General features: G+C 41.5%; 1 protein-coding gene across 1 annotated transcript in view; it reads right to left on the bottom strand.

Moving 5' to 3' along the window:
* The window catches only part of GUCY1A2 (guanylate cyclase 1 soluble subunit alpha 2), a 180,040-nt gene that overhangs the window by 33,302 nt on the left and 128,387 nt on the right, over positions 1-18,351 (bottom strand). The window lies entirely within an intron of this gene.

The following is an 18,351-nucleotide window of genomic DNA, read 5'->3' as shown; positions in this document are numbered from 1 at the left end:
TGAAAAGTTCTCGGTGCAGAGCACAGAAGTAACGTGTGTGCGTGAAGCTGCCTTGAGGTTCTCAAATAATCTAACTCTTCCCTGAAACTTACTGCATCTGGACATGGCTACAGGCCTTTGGTACTAACTGTGGCTCACTCATGGGAGCTCTGTCTCTGTACCCATATGTCCAACATCACAGGAACATGAACCAACTGACCAGGATGGTGAAGATGAACATGAGGATGACATGATCGACTTCATTTCTCTACCATGCAATATCTGAAGCTCTCTGAACAGTTCAAAACAATTCATGAACCACAAATATTACATGAACAGCACAAAACTTAAAACAGAATCTAAAACAATTCAAGCAGCTAGAAGAACTTCAATACAACCAGACTGTCTCAGATGCCATTAAATGCCATTGAATGTCTTGGCACAGGGTCAGTCTTAATCTGTCACTGAGAGGATAACAAAGTTGGCACTCCACAAGCCTTAGTGGGACAATCATTCTCCATGTTCAGTAGGGACACCACTGAGAAGGCCCTTAATCTTGGTGTCACCCCTCCAAGACTTCCTCAGTGATGGCTTCAGAGGAAGACTTCAGACATTGTTTAAAACTTGTGCCTGAGCTTTGCTCTTCTTTCTTGCACAAATGAAGAAGGTTTCTGACTAACTAGCATTTGCCATGGCTATCATCAGTGGTTTAGTAGTAATGTTTGAAGTTCTGGTTCTCATTATGGCAGTCAATATTGCCATGTCACCAAGGAGAGGGCAGAAACGTAGGCAACTGTATTGTCCGTATCAGCAGACCTGTTCTAGCAATTTTCATGATGTTCCTTTCTACCAAGAGCAGCAAATGGATCATAATGGTGCCTTCAAGATGCAGTCTCCCCAAAGTATTTCACAATGCAACAGGGGCAGCTCACCAGTGTATATTGTTGCTCAGAAAATCCATTCCCTGGTTCCAGATGCAGCTAAGCTCTGGCCGAAAGAATTCTGAGAAGTGTGCAATGACATTAGAGTCACGACAAATCAAAATGTGCCCCGGGTGTCCCTGTGAGCCCTGGCTCTGCTACACCACTGGTTAGCATTGGTTTAGTTCTGTGTAAAAGCAACCTTATTAGTTCTGTGTGCAAGTGAAACTTGCTGCCCCCACTTTGAAAGAACGCCATCCAAGGGAAAGCCTTCCTCTCCACCTTACTAAAGCAAAGTCATGAATGTTTCATTAATGCACCTGCATGCCACATGAAACCAGCTGCTGCAGAACATAAGCTGAATTCCATCATCACTAACAGATTTCCTAAGAAGCCAGCATGGATAATCAATTTGTTTTCATACTAGGTATGATTCAGTTAATTGCCAGAATTCCAAAGATCAGGAGGACTTGTGTTTCAGACCCCTGCTGGGGAAACTGACGTCTCTTACTCTCCCAGTGCAAGGAGAGAGTCTGAAGGGGAAAAATGTGCTTCCTATACAGGAATGGGAGAGGAAGTGGCAATAATGTAGTTATAATGTTGCCTGTTATTCTGATTTCCTGAATAACTCAGTTTTGCAGCCTCCAATTGAACTATGGACAGAATCGGAGAGTGTCATTCAGAGCACCACTGCATTTGAGTTGTGCAAGTGGTTACCTGTTATGCTTGTGCAATGGATGGAGTCAGCGGTTGCACAACATTGTGTGCATGTGGAATGCAAAACCACTGAACAATGGACTGTGGAAGGCTAACGGACAACCACTTGCGCACATGTAATTTTAGCTGGATTTTCTCCTTGAATAGTTTGGAACTTAGTTTCCTTAGCACAAATTTCTTCCTGATGTTCAGCTGGAACCTGACTTCCTGTAACTTGAGCCTGTCATTCCATGTCCTGCACCCTGGGATGATCAAGAAGAGATCCTGTCCTTCCCTTTTGTGATAGCCTTTCAAGTACTTTCAAGTGCTGTCGTATTTCCCTGCAATCCATCTTCATGACATTAAACATGGCCAGTTCTTTCCATCTCTCCTCAGAGGACTTGTTTCCAGTTGTGCGATCATCTTTGTTGCCCTCCTCTGAGCCCTTTCCAGCTTATCTGCACCTTTCTTAAACTATGGTGCTCAGAACTGGGCACAATACTGCAGATGAGGCTTAACCAGTGCTGAGTTAAAGGAGAACTAGAACTTTACAGGATTTGGAAGTGAAGCATCTGTTAATGCAACCTAAAATAATCTTTGCCTATTTGCAGCCCTATCAGATTTTTTACTCATATTCAGCCTGTGATTTACAATTCCAGCATCAATGGTCCTTAGATATTCTCTGATGGTTTCCACCTTGGCCAATGGGAGGAAAAATACTGCAGACAGAATGTTTCTTCAGTTTCTCCCCAGAAGCTGGAAAGGTTTCCTGCCTTTCAGTGAACATTAAAGCTGAAAAATCAGCCTGCTTCTTCAGCAACAAAATGTTCAACACCAGCAATACACATTTCAGAGAAAGTCCAGGTGATGTGCATGGCTTTCCCACACTCATGCATATGGCTTTGTCCTCAGTGGATCCTGGCCACATTGAGGCAGTATGGATTTAGGTCTTTCAGGGGTGTCTTGCTCGGGAGCTGTAGGAACAGAAAATTTGATGATATGCCAAGAAGCAACCATACTCATGGCCTTTAACACATCCAACCACCTTGCTAGAACAAGGCCCAGACCCTGAGTCACACTGAACCAATATTTTCCCTTCCAGGACTACCAGCAGAATTGCCATGCTGCATAAAAAGCAGCTGAGCTATATTTAGGAGGAAGAGAAAACACCCTATGGGCATTCCAGAAAGAATGGGAATATACAAACATTTGCTGGGAAAGAGAGATGCAGATCCATCTTACAATTCCATTAGGTAGAATGAAGATTCATCTAATAATTCTATTAGATGGCATGCAGATCCCTCTAATAATTCCCACTTCCTGAGATACTATGTGAACAAAACACAGGTGGCCTTTGCACTTCTCCAAATTTTGTGATGCAACAAATGCACACAAAAAGTGTATAGTTGCAGACAGTATGCAGAAAATGAATATATCAGTTAAAAGAATATGCAAAAAAATATATTGGGGAATGGCCAGAAAATGAGGCAAAATTGCATGTTAAAATACATACATTGGGAGAAATGCACATGAGAATGCAAATAAATTCTTGCAAGATTTCCATAGAAAAACTGTGAACTGACGCAGAAATGGAATGGAACAAAAAGCTGCTGTAGGGGAACCAGTGTGGTTTGTGGTGGGCTGGGACCAGAGTTCTTGTTCCTATTCAGCTATGAAGCCCACTGAGAGACTTTGGGCAAGCCACTAACTCTCCATCTAACTTACTCATACAGTTGTTCTAATGAGAAAATGTTCGTTGCCTTGAGAGCCTTGGAGCAAAGGCAGAATATGCATATAACACAGAGAAATCAAACTGGGGAAATGAGAGAAATCATGCCAGCATGCTAACACATTACTGAAATGCTGAGACACGTACACTATTGGGAAAGGGTTGAAATGTTGTCCTCTCTCTGTCAACAGTGATTAAAATAGACTAATATGATAATGAACAAAATCACAATTTACAAACTTTCATGGGAGAGAAAGAATAATCTTAACAGATTAATTTTGACAGAAGTGAGTTTTATTTGTTGAATTTTGAAATGGATACCACTGGCTGTTTCATCACAGGGTTTCATCATAGAAGCAAAAATGACAGTCTGAGCTGTTATACTTTGGGTATATCATGAGAAGGCAAGACTCCTTGGAGAAGACAGTAATGCTAAGGTAGGTCAAAGGCAGAAGAAGAGGAAATCCAACTATGAGTTGGATTAATTCCATAAAGGCAGCCACAGCCCAAAGTTTCCAAGCGCCAACAGGGCTGTCAAGCATAAGACATTTTGGAGGGCATTCATTCATAGAGTTGCCATAAGCTGGAGATGATTTGATGGCACATAACAACCACATCGATTGGATAATAGATCTTCTTGCACTCTGGAGTTGTGCTTTGTAAAGATGGCTTGGAGAATTTCTGATGAAGTTAATGATTATGTACAACAAGCCAGATAACAAAATACTGCAAAAATACCCAAAGCTAACACAATCAGGATTTGACCAAAGCATGTGTAATAGAGGCGGCATCTTCAGATGTTCTTGGCTGCAAAGAGATTGAGAGAAACCGGACTGACAGATCTGCTCAGCCCTGCTACAAAACAGTACAGTGCCAATTTGCCCAGTCCAAGGTGGTGCACTGACTGCAGTGGCAGGCTAGGGACCAGGAGGAGGCAGGGTCTCTCCATCTCTCCACCCACCCCATCTCTCATGAAGCTAACTGGGTGGCTTTGGGTCAGGCATTCATTCTCAGCCTAACCTCCCTCACAGGACTGTTGTTTTTAGGATGACATAGAGTGAAGGACCATGTAGGCCACCTTAGTTCCTTGCAAGAATTAAAAAGGAAGGCTTTAAATGCAATGTGGTGGTGGTGGTGATGTTGAACTTTAGCTAAAGCAGCTCAGATGGGCATTTCCCAAAAGTTCACAGCAACATCTGCACTCTGCATTCCCTCTGGGAACTATTATTTTGTGAAAAGAATTCAAGATCTAAATCAAAGAATTCCTTGAGCCTTGTTAAATTACAGTTTCCAAAGTATTGGGAACGATTTTAGAGTTGGTCAGGAGGACATGACTCCGCTGAAATAAAACTGACTTAATTTCATGATGTAGAAACCGTGGTGGAGGAACTACAGAGAACTGAAAAGGGAGAAAAACAAAGCACTCAGATGTCATCAAGAGACTGAAATTGCAGAGCATGTCCCTCTTCATTTGCAGCAGCCTTTGGAGATAAACCATCGACACCTTTCTCCACACCTGAACAATCTTTCATTCCATCTGCAGTTATCTAAATATCATTAACCTCTCCTACTGCAATTAGCACATTCTCATTTAGGCACAGTGTCCAATTACATTAATAAACTGTTATTTAATCACTTTTTATTATTAGAAGTCACCATGTTCAGCCAACAACTCTTTTTATGGCCATTCTGTGAATGTAAAAAAGAAAAAAAAAAAGCTTTCTGTGTTTTCTAATGCGATTAGTGTAATAAAAGCTAAACGGAATAGCACATGCAAACCCTACAACTAATGAAGGGGATCTCATTAATCACTAATCATGGCTGAATGTAACAATCCTATCATTTCCATTAAAGAATGTATTTCTACAGGAAAAGGAAATCTAAATAAAACACCCATGTATGTCAATCAGTTATTCTGATAAAAAGCAATTTTTAACTTGATATAATTTTCTTTTCTTCCCAATGGCAGTAAGCCACTTTGCCAATACTTACTGATAATTGGGATTTATTTACAAAATTAGGCACCCTAAACCAATCCAGCCATCACAGCCGAAGATAGCAGCATTGGGAGCTCTTGTTCAAATCATCTGGAGGCCACTACATTGGGAAACGCTGTGCTTTGATGTATGCATAAAGTACAAACAGCGGTCCTGGGAAAAGAAGTGTACCTAGGATCCAGCCTATTGTGTGCAAGCAATCCATTATTTTCCAGCTGGTTTTTTAAGAGGTGAAGAAAATGTGTGTCTGCAAAACAATTCCAAGATCTATCCTCACACCAGGGCCAATCAAACTACTTCAATAAACTGGAAGATTCCCACTGGCTTCAGTTAGAGTGAAAATAGAAAGCTCACTATAAGGTTGGTTGCAATTCACACCTAAGCAATTTTTGGTCCAGATGACTGTTAGTTGAAACAGAGTCCCTGCCAGGAAACTCATATTAACTTCCTAATAGTATTCAAGATGCTGCTCCAGGAACAAAACTGTGAAATTCAACACACTACAATATAAGAAAATAGTATTAAAATACCTTGTTTTATGCTTTAACTTGAATTCTGCAAATAGAACAATGTATGGAAATAAACATCATAGATATATATTTCCCCTTAACATTCATTTATTTAATTTTACCTTTATTTCACTTTTCTACATAAAAATGAATTTAGCCCAGGAAAATAGTGCAACCACTAATACCAATACTGAAAACAACAGGAAAATGTAAGTAATAAATGCAATTCAAACCAGGAGACAGATTCTTTATTAATGAAATGAGTTTCCTTTATAGCCCAAAGAAAAGAGAAAAGGAAGGGGGCTGTGGGATCACCCTTGGTCTGGTACTTGTTTCCAAAGACTGATTAAAGCTTTTACTTTAAAGCTGATACTTTAAAAAACAAATGAACTGACTTTAGCAGACTCAGGATGGCTCACAGTCTTAAGGTCTTTTAACAACCAGTCATATCCAACAAGCTGAAGTTCATCCTTAATTAGTTCATGACTAACACAATAGTTTCTTGGGAAATTCATGGAGTCATAAAGCTTGCTTATCAGCTTGTAGACCAATTCTGCCTTGGGTAGGTAAGTACATCCCTATTTCCAGAACCTTTTGAAGGATTCCGATAGGATACTTTATCCTCCAGGTTAGGCTGCTTCTAGGTGAGTTACAGCATGTGACACACCCTTGTCAGCAGAGCAGCAGAAAACTCCCTCGACTCCCCTCTGGGCTTGATGTTCTTCAGCAGAACTTCCTGCCATGCTCTGTGGACACAGGAGGCATCCTGTTGAATTGCGTGCCCACCCTGCTGCACGGAGAGGGCAGATGGCAGTGTTAACTTGTCCCACTCCTCTCCTGCCTTTCTCCTACCTGGCATGTTGCAGTTGGCAGAAGGGGCAGCCAGCTGCTCTGGTTGGCTGCAGAAGAGCAGAGGGCTCCCCTGCACCTCCCAGTCTCAGTCCCAGATCTGGGGGTTCCCATTATCCCTACCTGGCATGTGCTGAGAAGGGGTAGGGAGAGGAGCCAGAGAAAGGCGATACCAACAACTGAGTTGTGCTCTTTCGAGTAGTAACTCAACATGACTCATCATGATCCAGAACTTATGGGTAATGCCTCTCTGAGCAACCACACCCTCCCCGAGAAGGGTCAATTTTTGGCCCTGCCTACAAGCTCTAGGGGGAGGCACCATTCTGGGGTGAGGAAATGTTCTGCGGAAGCATCTGTGGAACTGCACTGCCACACCTCATACAAAAATGAGCATTATCATTCTGAGAGCCCTGGACTAATGAACAGGATATAAAAACCAACTTGCTAAATAAAATACTACATATAAGGGAAGGCAGCAGGGAGAAATAGCTTTCTTTGGAGATAAGGGAGAAGCTCAAAAAACGCATGGGCCAAGCTGGGAGATGAAATGCAGCACAGGAAATGGCATTTAGATTGTGTGTACATGATGTGTGTATAAAACACAATTCTTAGTTGTTTAACTATAGTATACTTTTCCACTGATATAAGCCACTTGGAATGCTCTTTGAACAAGAGAGCAGGATATAAGCAGTTTTTATTTATTATCTTTTATTTCCCTTTTTGCCAAAAGATGATCATCTAAAACAATAAAACCACAAAAGCAAAATAAAATAATTATCATCATAATCACTACTATTATTAACAAATCAGTAACTCCTGGCTGTATTTAAAGATTAGCGCAACCTCAGGAAGCAGAGTTTGACTAGAGGAGGACAGCTAAAACCATTCACCACCGACCTCATTTTGCACAAAAGCTGCAACGTTGCTCTTGCACCCCGCCCAGGTGCCATGAGGCAAGGTGTCCCAGGTGCCTGGAAACACCAGTCCAGCTTTGATCAGGAAGTAGCCAGCTGTGAAAGAGCTCAGTGCCACCTGCATCCCACGGGCCACCCTTCTAATCTAAGTTTCCATCTCCCAATGTTGCTTTTCATTTTTTAAAGCAAACATGCACGCATGTATAAGTGTTTGCAGCTACATCCTACATAATTGCATCATTTGCCCCTGAACTAACCTTCCTCCCCTGCAAGAAGCATGAAAGGAAGATACACAAAGTGAATATTCTTGAATTACACCAAAAACTACCCTGACTTGATTCGCCAAGCTTTGATCAGCTATCTTGTTCATCTCTACTCCAGAAGCACAAAATAAATATAGAGATTAGAACGGGGAGTTAACACAGCATGTTCTCAGGGAGGGAAAAATTGCAAGACAAATAAAACACTGACTTGGCCATGGATATACTGACAGATGCTGCTGCGGCTTGTCTCTAACTTCCCTGTTATTTTTCGGCAGCCACCCTTTAATGCCACTAATTGGGCAAAATTGGTAGCTTCAAGGACCCAGATGCCTCACCCTCCACTCCACGGCACTGCCATAATCATTACAAACGTTTTTGCTTGCCTAGGCACTTGTCTGGATTTTTTCTTCATTTGGAATCCTGCCTGGTTATTTCCCCTCCTTCAAGTCATTTGCTTTTGTTGTTTCATTCATGCTCATTTCTGTAGACAAGATATGCTTTTTTAAAAAATAGAATAACAAATTAATGTTTTCTGAATCAATAAACTAGGGCCTCTTTCTACATACGACACAGAAGAATTTTGTCTCCCTGGCTGATGTGAGATTTGACCTGAAGGATTTTGAGAACACAGCTCACTTTTAGTCTCTGCACCTATTCCTGCACTTCTCCTTTTGAACAATGCTGCACCATTCTGGATGCTGCATGCAGCAGCGCAAGCTGGAGATGCCTTGCTGGCTAAGGCCAAGAACCAGACGGTGCCCTCTTCCATTCCCTATGCAATACAAGGCTGGACTTTTTTCTTCAACCCTGGAAATGAAGCATGCACCTGAAAGCAGCAGTTCTCGGCTCTTGTCCAGCATCTTGCTGCCGTCTTCCAGCCTTTGCTACATGAAGTGACTCATGCTTTGCAGAATGACTTTGGAGGAAGCCTCATAAACTCAATGGGATTTGCTTCCAAGCTGGGCCAGCTGCAGGTTCGAGGAGGTTCAGCAGGCTACCTGCTGGACTCCAACCCCTATAAGATCTCAATTGAAAGTAGCTGCATGCCCTCTTTGTTATAATTCCCACAGTGTCCCAACATGAGTGAGCCTGATGCATTTTAGGGAACTTTAAATGGCCAGTGGCTCACGCAAGCAGAGCATCCTTGGGTGCTTAGCAGCTGCCAAAGCACGCTGGCTGTTGTCCTGCTTCTGGGTAAATGCATTTGGACTGAGTTTGGGCTGTTCTACCCTTCCTAAACCTGGTGGAACCTTTTCAATGGGCAAACTCCAAATAGTACTTTTGAACATAGTATAACTGCATGATCAGAGTGGATGCAGACTGTCAGTCAGAACTTCTAAATCTTTACCACCACCCAACCTAACCTACCTCACAGGTTTTTTGTAAGAATAAAATAGAGAGCAGCAGGAGTCTTGCCTTAGGTTTCCTGCAGAAAAAAAGGCAGGATATGAATGTAATAAGTATTATGTAGCATTAGAATAAAATTCCCTACCACTGCAAGCTATATCTAAAACAAAAACAAAAAACCTTTAACTTTTTAAACAGCACTTTAGAAGGACAACTTTTGTTAAATATCTACATGCATGAGATAGGGATATGATACACAAATCTCAAACACAAAAATTCAACAAGCTATTAATGCCTGATGGTCATCAAGCAATTTCTTAACTTTTGGGTTGCTTAAAGTCCTAAAATCCCCAAATTGCATTTGCCCCCCAAAAGATCTGAATGCCCCCATTGTTCCCTATGGAAACTAGTGGCCCCTCTTAAGCATCCGTAGTGTAGATGATATGGGGCTAAATGGATTGTTAGTCTGACTGGAGATTAAGTGACTTTGGAAGTTTGCTTTTAAAAATCAAAACAAATTTAAAGCAAAATAATTAAATGCAGCATTTGTTCTGTTTTTATTTAAAACCACATTTGACATTCGTTTTTCCTTCTCTGCTTTATATTTTACAATAATATATAGGAAAGTGGTTAGGACATGACTGAGAATATGCATTTTTGTATTACAGGGATGTTCTGACAATGTGAATGGTAGAGAAGGATCCAGGGAACCGTCTTGGACAGCTGTCTCAGACAGCATGTATCAGGCTGTTTTTAGAATATAGTGGCATTTAATGATTTACATGTTTTCAAGTGCAAAAGTAAGGAAAAGTAACATTGGAAGCCAGAATCTCTTACACATTTTTGGCAGTAGCATTCCCATGGGTCTTGCTATAGGTCAGGCTATATATGCAGTAAATATGTCTCCATCAGAGTCCAGAATTCAGGGGACTAATACAAGGTAAGAAAACATGGAACTGTAACAGCAACAAAATCATTTTCTGTTAGCCCAATCTCATGACAACCTCTATTAGATTCTTTCTCAGTTCAGAGCCTTGTCACTACAAATTGACGATATGATCGGAATGCATAAAGCAAAGGCATCCTTATTGGCAAGGCTGCATCTCGGCCAGGATGGACGCTGCATACGAAAAAGGCAGTCAGGATTGCTGGAATCATGAGACACTGCATGTGAAAGTCATGAAAAAGGAAGGTTTCCCTAGCTTACAAGATCACAGGTAAATTCATTGTGGAAAACAGAACACAGGGTGCACAGAGACACCTCTGTTCCTATGTTTGATAGACAGAAACAGCCTCTTTCTAGACCGAGAGGACCTCCAGATAAATCATTCCATGGATTGAACTGATGGGTTAGGACTCCTGGGTTGCAACTTGACCTAAGGTGGGTGGTTGCAGCAGCAAGAAATTATTTTTTTGAGAAATAATTCAGAATTAAGCCACCGGTTCAAGTTTGGACTAAAGAAAAGTTTCAGGACTTGAAAAGTTGAAGGTCTCATTTTGGCTCAAAACCAGAATTCTGCTCTAGAAGTAAAACTTCAAACCCATCAGAATTATTTCATGGACACCCTATTTAATGTGCCATTACCTTCAATGGCAGCTGTCATGAGCCATAAATGAAATGTAGGAGAAACACACAAGGTATAGTATTGTGCTCAAGCTTTCACGGCTGTACCAATGTTCTCCAGATCCTAAGGTTTTAGTTACTCCATTGTAGCAGGTGATAGTCCTGTTCAAGACATACCAGTCATTGTGTCTCTTAGCTGATAAGCCTATTTTGTTCACTGCTTTCTTTGTCAAAACAAGCAAAAAGACGACACTATACAGCCACAGTGGCCAACAACAGTAAGTTAGAATAGGAACCCCTGGCAAAAAGTATGTAATTGCACTCTAAGAAAGTTGAGGTGAGTGTGTGCTTAATTAATTAATTGCATACAATACCTGAAGAGCAGAAAGTTCTCAGAATCATGGAATAGTTGTCATAGATTTATAGCATGTAAGTACTTTCCTCTAAAGAACATACATTTTTTACTAGTGATGAATGATGCCCCTTCAGTTTGTTCTGAAAAATGGCATTTAATTGTATTTGTTTACTGATATTTCAGAAAAAAGATGTTTGTTCTGATTTTTCTATTAAAATGGTTCATAATGTGGTGCACTACATGAACAGGATTAAAATCTCAGTGGCATTGTAATTGTACTGAGAATCAGGGCAAGGAAATATTGTTTTGATGTATGACTTAATCAGTGATGAAATATACAGGATATGGGGGCAGACAGCTAAGTCTTACTGGTCAGGGTAGGCCGGGAGGCTTAGAAGGTTTTCAGGGCATGGTTTTAAATCAGCACTAAGAGGTGTGGGTTCCTTTTTCTTCTAAAAAACTGCATTTGCCCACTGGTCTCTAGAGCCTTTAAAAATTCCACAGGCTATCAGGAAAATTGCACTTTTGTTTAGCTTGGTGTGAACAGCATTAGCATGGACTTGAACAAAGAATTAAACCAAGTTAGCACAGTAAAAATGAGCACATTGAGTCCCATTTTTCTTTCCAAACTGTGTAAGAATTTTAAAGAACATAATCTTCAGATCATATCATTTCCAGTTATTATGAGCTAAGCAAATTCATTATTCCAAATCCAATAATTGTGAGTTTCAGGAATTCATAACTATCATCAAGGGAGGTATTCATTGGCTGAAGATCTACGGATTTTCATCAGCCTGTTCTTATCCATGTGACACTCAGAGTCCAGCTGAGTTTGAATTTCACAAGTAATATTGCTGTACTAACAATAGCAGTATGAGCTGGAGCCTCCCTGGCATAGGCAGTGTACCAGCTTTTGTCAGCACATGGGAGCACTGTGAGGACTGAACATGCTTATTGTACACTTCTATCCCTCTCACACGGAAAGGGGGTCACATGCCGTCATGCACAACACTGCAGCTGCTACTTACAGAGACTAAATCAAGAGATTGTTTTGCCCCGAGGAGCAAAAGGAATGAGGACAAACAGTTGTAGGCATCCAAATTATATGAACTGCAACATAGCAAAAGGATGATTGTTGTCAAGCTTGAAATAAAGAACAAGACCTTAAGGAACAATTTTGTCAGACTGTATAAGTCAGTCCTCCACCCAACTTTATCTATTTCAAATTTCCCCCTGCTCACATGTTTTCTTTGTTTAAAAAATCCATCACTTAGTTAACACCCAAAATAGCACCCAACAGAATTGCCAAAATAGCACCCAGCAGTATTTGTGTTAAAGTTTTCATTCAGTAAAAAACGGTGAAACACATTTTGTTGAGAAAGAGATTAGCTTTTTATTTACAAAAGAGACAATTAAATAGTGGGATGGTAAACATAAACAAACAAACAGTTTCCACTTTGGAAGTTCTCTCATTTTCTCAGTGCTTGCCCAACCATTAAGTAAAGTGAGGCAGTCACTGCAAACCTCAGATGTATATAGCTGTGTGTAGGAAGAGAGAGCTGTGTGTATTTTGCAAGCCCTAAACTAGTTTTGCTCCCTTGAGGTACAATGGAGAACACAGTTCCATCATCCATACTGAAGAAAGGTTCAGCTGCTATTCCGACCGGCTTTTGTGGCTGGAACTGAAGGAGACACCACCTTCTAGTTTGGTTCAGGCAGCAAAATGTGTCAGTCGGCCTTGCCATTTCTTAACATTTTAAAACAAATAAATTATTTCCCGAATTACTTCTAGTATTCCTAATTCAGTAGTGCAATCTATGCATAACAGCATAAAAGGAATTTTGAGTTCAATGGATCTTACCCCAAAGTAAAGGGGGTATATAATTTCCCCATGTTACCTTTATCCCATTTTAAGAGGAAAGAATTGTAGAGGATGCTACTAATTCTCTAGTTCTGTTCCCAATACTTGCAAGCATTTATATTTATCTATTTTGCCTAAAACATAGCACGTCTCACAGGAAAGGCAGCTGAAATATTCAAATTTTCTGCTTGTGTATTTATTTATTGCAGGAAGTACGCTCAACCCCAGGTTACTAAATCATTCTGAAACAGATGAATATTTTTCATCTTGCCAGCTTCAAACACAAGGACAAGCAGCATCCTCTACCAGTCCAAAACCCCTCTGAACCCACTGTTAATTCCAAGAAGTTGTGATCTGCATTCATAAGAGGTGTATTTATTTTTGTGCTATATTTGCATATATCCATGTTATCATTTATTCACCTTATTTTTGGCCACCTTTAAATGATGGAACCATCTCATATCTCATGTGAGAGATGATACAGTATACTTTTTGGGGAGAGGCTTAAGCATCCTAAAACTCTTCCCAGGAAAATAAATTGCACATCAGAAAGGGTGACGGTAGCCTAGTTTGGCTTTCAATCATTTCGTGAAATCCTGATGTGCTAAGATACACATTGTGACAGTCCTATGTCCAACCCATGTCAAGCCAAGTAAAAGGGTAGTTTCCAACTGCCTGTTCTTCAGTGAGCATCCTCTGATGCTCTGAGGGATGCATTCGTCCTACAAGAAATCTGAGCTGAGTACCAGCATAAAATTATTCCAAATTATGCAACTCTTGGCAAACCCCTTGTGGTGCTGCGTCAAGCATGGTTTTCATTCAAACCAAACCTGGAGAATGGTTTGTTCGTTTTGGCTAGGCTTGGAAGAGAGATAGGATGTAAAAGTGCCTGGAATAAGTAAAGGAGGCTAAGTAAGATAAGACACTTTTTGTTGCTGTCTTCATTTTAAAAAAACCAACTTTATTTCAAAATCAAATAAAATTTCACAACTCAAACATAAAGCCCCAGAGACAGCTGCAAGAAGCCTAGTCTGATCTCATTACAGGATATTACTTTACTCTGAAGACTGATTTGGGGAAGGGGCCATAGCCAATGTTTGAACACTTGCAAAAGATACTTCATTTTGATCTCTGAATTATTAAGCAAGTGATTTAATAAGATCCTGGTTAACAAACATCTGTGTCTACATGGACTTGGAGTACCAAATGATCAAGAAAAACTATTGATCATGTATTCATGTGCTTTGTATACAGATTTTGAGAAATGCTGGTTCTCCATCTATTATGAATTTTTCCTTTTATATTACTAAGAAAGTTGCAAAAAATATTTTTATTTCAATGCAAAGAGGGAAAAACTACATCAGACTTTTTAAATGTTTTTGTTTATTGAACTGCTCTTAAGAAGTTTTATTTGCTCTTTGGCTCATCTTTTTAATTGGACTGCTACATTCTGTTGTAGGAATGATGTTCAATGCCCATAATTCCTGGACAGAGCTGCACAAGGTCCCTAACCTGCAATCCTGGAGAACCAGTTCCAGTAGGTTTGCAGGCAAAATGAAGCGAGAGGCACCCATGACCTGACCCAGCACAAGGAATTTTCTTTGTATTAGGACCAAGCGATGGAACTAAGCAAGTGGCCTCAAAGACTTTCCAAAGAAGCAGGGTTCTTCCTTTAATTAAGAGTTTTATCACATCCTTCCTAATTAGTTCCTTCCTGATCAAAAGTGCTTGTTACGAACATACTATAAAGCTGCAAGAGGTAAACATTTAATGACTGTGTGGATCAAACTCTTGGGCAAAGTTAAAGAAAGCTGTTAAGCATTACTGCAGCTTGAACCCATGGAAATTCTGCTCCCAAAACGCTACAATAGCACAGACCTCTGGCTGTGTTAGCTGTAGAAGCAAATGTGTGCTGGTAGTTCCAGAGAAGGATTAAGTAGGTATGTTCCTTCTTGGCCCCAAAGCCAATACATCATCTTGTGCTTCCACTGTGATTGTATATCTCCTACACAGGACCTGCTCCTACACAGTGGTGTGATTTAATAGCATCTCTGGCCCTGAGTAAATAAATGCCTTTGCGTTCACATGCAGGCAAGTCTGTTATTTATTTTGCCTCGTGCCCTCTTTCTCTCCTAAAATGCCAACAGAGTCCCTCTTTCCAATATCATCACGTCTCAAGGAAGGACTCTGCAAGGCTCTTCTCAAACGGAATGCAAATGAAGAGATGGTTCATCTCTGAAGCAGCCAAAATGTCCAGGCAGAAATTGATCTTGCAGCAGCCTGGGCAGAGAACTGCTGTGCTCTGAAACTATGTCAGTTAACCTAAAGGCAGACACAACTGCTATGGAAGCACTGCAACAGGCACAGCCCTGCAACCTGACAGTTATGAACACCTGCTGGCTGTGTCCAAGAAAGGATAATATTCAACAGCAGCCTGATCTACTAGTTTTCATACTGTTCCGGGAAACTCTTGAATTCTTGAAGAACGGATAAGGGCTTTATGAAGAGGAACCACCACCATCCCTGCCCCATCTTGCCTGCAAAATTGCCCCACCACCACCACCGCCACCGCCACCTAAGCACCATGATCCAAGCAGAAGTCCCACAGGAACGGGGCCTTGTACCGAGACAACCCGTTGGTTCATCTGGCCTGATATTGCCACCTTGACTAGCAGTACCGCATCTCCATGTTTTCAGGCAGGAAATTTTCCAGGCCTACCTGCAGCACTGAGCCAGGTGGCCACTCCCCTCTTTCACATCTGTGCTCAGAACAAGTTCAAGTCAGTCAGACAGAGGCCGCTGTCTGGGAGCCCTCCACACCAGCAAGTGCCATCTCTCCCCCAAGCCAAGGAGCGGTTCCTGCAGTGGACAATCAGAAGCTGCAGGGTCACTTGGTGAATCCCATTTTGAGTCAGCCTGGTACATGAAGGGGTCTAGCACCTTCAGAAGGGCACATAGCTTCTTAAATAGGGGACTGCTTGCACTTGAAGCCTACAGAAAGCCTCAGGAAGCTATTAAATCACACCACTGTGTAGGAGCAGGTCCTGTGTAGGATTCAAGGTTCATTGATGCTTCATAGATCAATCACCACCAATTTTCCCCTGCAGTGTCACAATCACTGGGGAGCAGACCGCTTCTCAGTCCGGGAGAGGTGAAAGTGAGACTGTAGCAGAGAATGCCTGCAATGCACACAGTTTTCTCCAGCAAAAGTAAATGTTTCCAAAAGTTAGGCCTTTGGAAAACTGCTCTAATGAAACCAAATGGCATTATATAAGCATGTGTTCCACTCTTTTATAGGAATAAAGGTGAGGAAGGGATTCCAACTCTACTGCGGCATCTAAAGAAGAGCTTGGTGCCATGGGAAAGCTTGCATAGCTAAACCTCAGTGAGTCTGAACAAAAGGATCCTCTCATTCATTCATGGCCCTTTTCTTCTGTGGGGCAAACACTGCCACCCACTCGCCATCTATTATCATCAAGAAAGCAAGCCACAAAACAGAAAAAATACAGTTATATAATCATATTGTTCAGGCCTTTAAAACATGATTAGTTGTTCTCTATGCAAATGTACTTTTTTGCAGTAATGTTACTGCATGAAATGACAAATCATTTCTCATTTCAAGCTAGCCACCCTGAAATAGGCTATTTTGTATCTTTTTGGAAATGATTTAAACATTAGTGGTGGGGGGGGAGAGAAGTGGGGGGAGATGGAAGTTGCTAGGATACCACAGTGCTATCAAGGAAGATTTCCACATATCGTTGATGGAATTATCAGCAGAAGCATTTCTAGAGGAAAGTCTGTTTGGCTTAACTTGTGCACAGCTCCAGCGGTCTAAGCTTCTTCTTGTCAAGTCAATCACCTGCACCACTGGCAGTTGGGAGTAAACTTTCAAAGGGTGAAACACAAGATAATGGAGAAGGTTGCTCTGACCAAAACACAGCTATGTGCCTTCATAGGGATTTTCATAATCATTTTCAAAGGGGCTATCAGATATTCTGGATTCTGAGAATGGAGGCTGAAGGCAGCACTCTGACCTGAAGGGCTGGGAATCAGAACCTCACATATGGTCTGTTCCACATCAGCCTACCAGCTGCTCTCCACGGTTAGGAAGTCAACTTCAGAGGGGGAGAGAAAGGGATGTACTGGTCCTCCTGCCTCCTTCCCTTCCCACTGAAATGCTCCACTCAGATGGACAAAAGGTTGACTAATAAAAATGCAGCTCAGGGTCCTCTCCAGCACTCCTCCTGCTTGACATTGTGTAAGTGTAAAATCTCTGAACTGGGGAGGAATATTGAGCATGGCCAAAGGGTGCTGACCAATTGGAAGTTCTAGCAGATATCTCAGGGATTAGGGTTGTAGGAACTGCAAGAAAGCTGCCATATAGCTTGGACAGAAAAGAAAAAGTGAACTGGGATGGGCTTTCTGAAGCCAAGGGATTAACTAGAAGCCATTGTTGTTGTATTATCTGAATCCAGTCATGATAGTTCACCATAATAGATTTGGGCTTTAGAAACAATAAGAAACATTGTCCTGTTGTGTGAATGCAGTCATTGTCACTTATCCAGTTCCATGTCATTGTAGCAGTATCCACTTGAACTGGAGTGGCTCTTTACATTGCAGCCAGATAAGTGCCTTGGCATTTATGACAGTATGGGGTAATAGAAGGGGAGAGAACTTCAAATGATGGTAACAGGATGGCAGTATCAGAGTGTTGGAACGAAAGGGGTGGTTATTCTTGGTGTGTGTTCCCAGGTCAAGCAGATTCAGACTCAAAAGATGAGGAGGGGAGATTTCTCAGAAGTTCAAATGAAAGAAGCAGAGGGGTATGTCTCAAGGGCACCCTCCCTGGGTGTTCAGGTGGATATTGAGAGTAGTTAGGAATTACAAGTGCAGGAAGGGTGCATGGGAGAACAGTTCCTGCAGCCCGGTGAGCCTGGTGCAACTTTTGACCCCATGTTGTGACATCAGGACAGATGGGCCAATCAACAAGAGGGGCAATGGTCAGGGAAGAGGCTTGCCCAGCTCCAAAAAGGTCATCCCAGAGGGAGGAGGCAAAAGGACACTGAAAAGGAGGATGCTCAGATTGGGCTCAACAAATTGCTCTGTGCAAGCTCAGAGACTTATTCTTTGCTGGTTGTGTTTACTGTAAGTGCACTGGAAAATAAATTGCTTTTGCCAAAGAATGTTCTGTAGTTTTGGAAGCGTGAAGGCAGAAATCTAGGTCCCAATAGTGTTAGACTTCTCACTTCCCCAAGATGAGGTTCATAAAGTCCAACAGGGGTGAATAGTGCCATAATGAACTGCCAAAGATGAGTATCCACAATGGAAAAGATGGAATTTTCCCTCACCAACAGTCGAACACAAAGAA

Source organism: Varanus komodoensis, unplaced genomic scaffold (genome assembly GCF_004798865.1).
Source record: "Varanus komodoensis strain SLA01 unplaced genomic scaffold, ASM479886v1 scaffold4, whole genome shotgun sequence".
Lineage (NCBI taxonomy): Eukaryota > Metazoa > Chordata > Lepidosauria > Squamata > Varanidae > Varanus > Varanus komodoensis.
This window is presented reverse-complemented; position numbering and strand designations above follow the sequence as displayed.